Here is a 6000-nt window from a genome sequence, read left to right as displayed (position 1 = left end):
ATGTGAGTTTCTCTCTGCTGAGGCAGAGAGACGTGGCACAGATTTCCTAATATCACATCCTCCTCCACTGCCACTGGGTTTGGCAAGTTCTCTGCCACAGTCTCTGCCTCCAGCAAAGGGTTACGGGTTCCCTTGGGTGCGAAAGTGCAGGCAGGACGGCAGCAGAGTTCCCTGCCCAGTGGAATGGAGGGAGGTTCTTGCTCAGAAGAGCCACACAGAGTCCTGGCACGTGGAGCGGTGGCACCTGCGCCTGCCAGAGCTCTCCCACTGCTACATCTCCAGTGGGGCTTGACATTTCTGGCCTGGCCCAGAGGGAGGAAGTGGCTCTTCCACTCAGCTGTGCATCTGCTGTTGAGCTCTGGGTGGGCTGGGAAACGATGGGGAGAGGACAGATTTGGGGATTGCAATCAAACGTTGCCTCTGGTACATTGTATAACAGTGAGATAATCCCTACTTCCTCAAAACAATTTTTTCTGGAGGGTATGGAGGGGGTCTCACAAGCGCATGAGCCCTCTGATGAGATCATGAGCCCCAATTCCAAAAAAGAGAAAAGTGAAGTGAAAGTGTTAGTCGCTTAGTTGTGTCCGACTCTTTGTGGCCCCATGGACTGTAGCCCACTAGGCTCCTCTGTTCATGGGATTCTCCAGGCAGGATTACTGGAGTGGGTAGCCATTCCCTTCTCCAGATCTTCCCGACCCAGGGATCGAAACTGTCTCTCACACTGCAGGCAGATTCTTTACCGTCTGAGCCACCAGGGAAGCCCATAGCATGACCAGTTCAGTACAAACTCACCTATTCGATTCCTGAAGGACACTGCACACCTGGCTCAGGTGAAACCTTCACCTTTAACACCAGGGACTCAGATAGATGATGTCAATGATCCTCTCCATCAATAGTGCGTTTCCTTGCTGCTCGGCTTCTCACGAGATGTTCTTCATGTTGGAGATGGTCAGCACATGTAGAAGTGTCCCCTGGACCACTGGGTATTGTTATGGTACCAGACCTCTTTGGGTTGAAGGGTGAGGTTGGGTCCATGGTAGTATGTCTGGACTCTGAGTCATGACAGAAGGAAGGGGAAGCAGTCACAAGTGATGAAGACCTGCTCTAGGGCTGAATTTCCTCTACTCTTACAGGCAGCCCCTGGGTCCAATCAGGAGGGGCTCAAGGGGGATGGGGAGCAGATGGCACGGGGGACTCAGGGGAGAACAAGCACAAATTTGATACCACCTTGAAGTGGAGAATAGAAAACAGGGGTTCTGAAAATAGCTGAAAAGCTGGAGACATGACCACACAATGTAACATGCTACCCTTGATAGAAAGCAGGATTAAAACTTAGCTATAAAGGACATGTGGAGAAGGCAATGGCACCCCACTCCAGTACTCTTGCCTGGAAAATCCCATGGATGGAGGAGCCTGGTGGGCTGCAGTCCATGGGGTCGCGAAGAGTTGGACACAACTCAGTGACTTCACTTTCACTTTTCACTTTCATGCATTGGAGAAGGAAATGGCAACTCACTCCAGTGTTCTTGCCTGTTTCTTGCCTGGAGAATCCCGGGGACGGGGGAGCCTGGTGAGCTGCCGTCTATGGGGTCGCACAGAGTTGGACACGACTGAAGTGACTTAGCAGCAGCAGCAGCAGCATAAAGGACATGAGGGGACCACTGGGGAAATTTGAATATGACTATATATTAGCTAATATTCTTATATCAATTAATACATTTCTTAAGTGTGATATTGAGGCTATAAGTATATGATATACCCATATAGTCTATATATGGACTATATGGAGAGAGATATGAAGAAATGTAAAATATTGAGTCGGTAAATGTGATGAAACTTATGTGGGTGTTGATTCTTCTGCAATGCTGAAATTTTTTAAAATAAAAAGTGTGGGGGAAATGCTTGAAAGTCGAATATGTGCTATAGTATACAGGTTCTCTATTCTGCAATCTGTCCCTTCTGTGTTTATTCATCCCCCTTTTAGGAAGAACTCACTTCTGCTGTAATTTAAGCTCATTTCCTCATTTGTTCCGTTCTCTCCAGAGACAGAGTCAGCAACCTCTTTGTAAATCTAGGGCTCAGCTGGCTGGACGATGTGGGAGAACTGCAGGGCTGTTCCCAGGCTGGAACTGGTATAATATTTAGCTGTTGCCTTGGGCTCCTCTCCTCGCCACTCCAGTAAGACCCATTGTTGAGTAACAGCAGCGGCTCTCAGCCTGGAGCCATACTGCGAATATCTGGAGAGCATTTTCAGAGCATATGCATGTTGGTCTTGCTTTCCAGGGGCGCTGCGATCTGCAGTGGGGCTCAGACTTCTGCTGTGCGGATAGACTTAGCTGTTTGGCTTCAGCTGCCATGGTCTCTCTCAGCCTTGACCTGCCTCCTCTCCCCTCATCACGTGCTGATCAAACCCCTTTCATCTGAGGGCTTTGCCTCGGCCCTTGCTTGCTGCTCAGATTACACTACGGTCTGCCTGAGTGGAGGCTTCCCTCGTAGCTCAGATGGTAAAGAATCTGCCCGGAGTGTAGGAGACCCAGGTTTGACCCCTGGGTCGGGAAGATCCCCTGGAGAAGGAAATGGCAGCCCACTCCAGTGTTCTTGCCTGGGAAATCCCACGGACAGAGGAGCCTGGTAGGATGCAGTCCATGGGGCTGCAAAGAGTCGGGCACGACTGAGCGACTAACACACTGCTTGAGTGGGGCCATGGTAGCCCCCCAGGATGCCAGCTGGTGCTGTGGCAGTGTGGAACTAAACTTGTCTTGCGCTGTCCCTCACTCTTGGCGTGCCTTGGAGGAGTTGTGGGGAAGTGCCTGTGGACCCCTGTGCAAGGTAACTTGGGCATCCAACAAGAATCCTCGGGGTGGGCTTCCCTGTTGGTTCGGTGGTTACGAATTTGCCTGCCAATGCAGGGGAGACAGACTCAATCGCTGCTCTGGGAAGATTCCACATGCACAGAGGCAACTAAGCCCATGTGCCACACCTACTGAAGCCTCTCTCAACAGAAGGCGCCAGTGAGAAGCCCACAGGCCTCGCTGGAGAGCAGCCCCCACTCACAGCTAGGGCAAGCCCAGCCAGCTGCAGCCAGGCCAGTGTAGCCGAGACAAGTCATTCGATGCATCTTAAAACAGACAGACAGAAAAGCAATCAGCTGGGAAAGGAGAGGGCCGAGGCCTTGAGGGGCAGACGGGCTGCAGTTGTACCCATAATGTTTCTTAATTTAAAAATTTTTAACACTTAATATTTTTTAGGGATTCAGATCAGTACGCTTATTATTTAAAAGAGGAAGAAACATGCCAGCAGGGAATACAATCCTATTTAAAGCAATTCCTCTCTCCCCATAAAATTATATATACATTGTGTTTTTTAATCTTTTTAATTCAAGTGAATAATCAGAAATTTTTCTTATTTTTTGGATGAATCTCAACAAAACTATGCTGAGTGAAAAAAAGTCAATCCCAAGAGGCTATGTCCTGTGTGATTCCATCTATTGAACAACCTTCTGGATGTGACAGAATTATGGAAATGGAGGACAGATTGCTGGGTGCCAGAGGTTTGGGGGCTTGCTGGAAAAGGGTACCATGAGGCACTCTGGTGTTTATGGAAATGCTCCATGGCTGGGCTGAATTGGGGTCCACTTCCTGGTTATGATGTTGCACTATAGTTTTTTTTTTTTACTTGACAGTATTGTATTGGTTTTGCCACACATCAACATGAATCCGCCACGAGTGTACCCGTTCCCAATTCTGAACCCCCCTCCCACTTCTTCCCTCACACCATCCCTCTGGGTCATCCCAGTACACCAGCCCCAAGCATCCTGCACCCTGCATCGAACCTAGACTGGTGATTCATTTCTTATATGATATTATACGTTTCAATGCCATTCTCCCTAATCATCCCACCCTCTCCCTCTCCCACAGAGTCCAAAAGACTGTTCTATACATCTGTGTCTCTTTTGCTATCTTGCATACAGGGTTATCGTTACCATCTTTCTAAATTCCATATATATGTGTTAGTATACTGTATTGGTGTTTTTCTTTCTGGCTTACTTCACTCTGTATAATCGGCTCCAGTTTCATCCACCTCATTAGAACTGATTCAGATGTATTCTTTATAATGGCTGAGTAATACTCCATTGTGTATATGTGCCACAGCTTTCTTATCCATTCATCTGCTGATGGACATCTAGCTTGCTTCCATGTCCTGGCTATTATAAACAGTGATGTTGCACTATAGTTTTGAAAGATGCTGCCATGGCGGAAACTGGGTAGAGTACACAGGACCTATGTTATTTCTTACAATTTCATGTGAATCCTTAGTGATCTCAAAATAAAACAATTATTAGGAAAAAATGGATATAAGGCAAATATGACAAAAGTTGGCATCTATGCTCTGTGGGTCGTGGAAAATCTGTGGTATTTGTTCTATCATCGCTATTGTTTTCAGAGTGTTTGAAATACTTAGTAGAAATAAAGCTTCCTGGGACTTCCCTGGTGGCCCAGTGGTTAAGACTTCGCCTCCCAGTGGAGGGGTGCAGGTTTGATCCCTGGCTGAGGAGCTAAGATCCAACATGCCTCAGGGCCACAAAACAAAACCATAAAACAGAAGCAACATTGTGACAAATTCAACACTTTAAAAATTGTAAAAAAAAAAAAAAGATATATACCCTTCCAGAATTATCTAGGCAGCCTTAGACATGTGTGTCCTTGCTCAGAACCAGCTCCTGGTTTGCTCAGGCTAGCGCGATGGAGGGACAAGCCTGAGGAGTTTTGCAGGTGGTGGTGCTGATCCAACTGAGAACCATGCTCCTGACTTCCTACTGTCCTTGTTTAACCTGGGAAGGCACTTAACCCTCCTTGAGGGCTGGGACACCCTGCTTCCCCTCCACCCCACAGGACTCTGCTGAATCTCCTGGGCATGTGAGCGAAATGGGCAAAATCACACTTCTGATTCTTGGTGGCCGTTCAGTTCAGTTCAGTCGCTCAGTCGTGTCTGACTCCTTGTGACTCCATGGACTACAGCACACCAGGCCTCCCTGTCCATCACCAGCTCCCGGAGTTTACCCAAACTCATGTCCATTGAGTCAGTGATGCCATCCAGCCATCTCACCCTCTGTTGTCCCCTTCTCCACCCACCCTCAATCTTTCCTGGCATCAGGGGCTTCTCAAATGAGTCAGTTCTTCACATCAGGTGGCCACAGTATTGGAGTTTCAGCTCTAACATCAGTCCTTCCAAAGAATATTCAGGAGGCTGAATATTTACTTCTAGACTAAAAGAACTGTCACAAAGAAGTCTGCCTTGACAGCAGAATGCTTCAGTTTTGGGTATGGCCAGAAAGTTCATTCGGTTTTCCATGACATCTTACGGAAAACCCTGAACAAACATTTTGGCCAATTCAATAGAAGAAAAAAAAAAAAAAAAGGTGACATACCTACCAGAACTGATTTATTATACAGTTAAATCACAAATTTATGATACATTCATAAGGGACTAAATGAGACATGTAAAGAGTTTAAATGCAAAAATAGAAAGGACTGTCCAAAAGATCACTTAGATTGGATTATAATCTCAGGAATCTTTAGAGAGTGAAGTGTTTTCAGCCCAGCATCACAAGACAGAATTTGGCTGTTGCAGGTCTATTCACATGGATTCTGAATGACGATCAGAAGACATTCCTTATCTGCGGAGAGAGACGGATAAAGTTTTAGTTCAGTTCAGTTGCTCAGTCGTGTCCGACTCTTGGCGACCTCATGAATCGCAGCACACCAGGCCTCCCTGTCCATCACCAACTCCCAGAGTTCTCTCCTGCCCCTGATCCCTCCCAGCATCAGAGTCTTTTCCAATGAGTCAACTCTTCTCATGAGGTGGCCAAAGTACTGGAGTTTCGGCTTTAGCATCATTCCTTCCAAAGAAATCCCAGGGCTGATCTCCTTTAGGATTGACTGGCTGGATCTCCTTGCAGCCCAAGGGACTCTCAAGAGTCTTCTCCAACACCACAGTTCA

This window comes from Budorcas taxicolor, chromosome 18 (assembly GCF_023091745.1).
Source record: "Budorcas taxicolor isolate Tak-1 chromosome 18, Takin1.1, whole genome shotgun sequence".
Classification (NCBI taxonomy): domain Eukaryota; kingdom Metazoa; phylum Chordata; class Mammalia; order Artiodactyla; family Bovidae; genus Budorcas; species Budorcas taxicolor.
The sequence above is the reverse complement of the archived record's forward strand: the minus strand, read 5'-3'. Positions refer to the sequence as shown.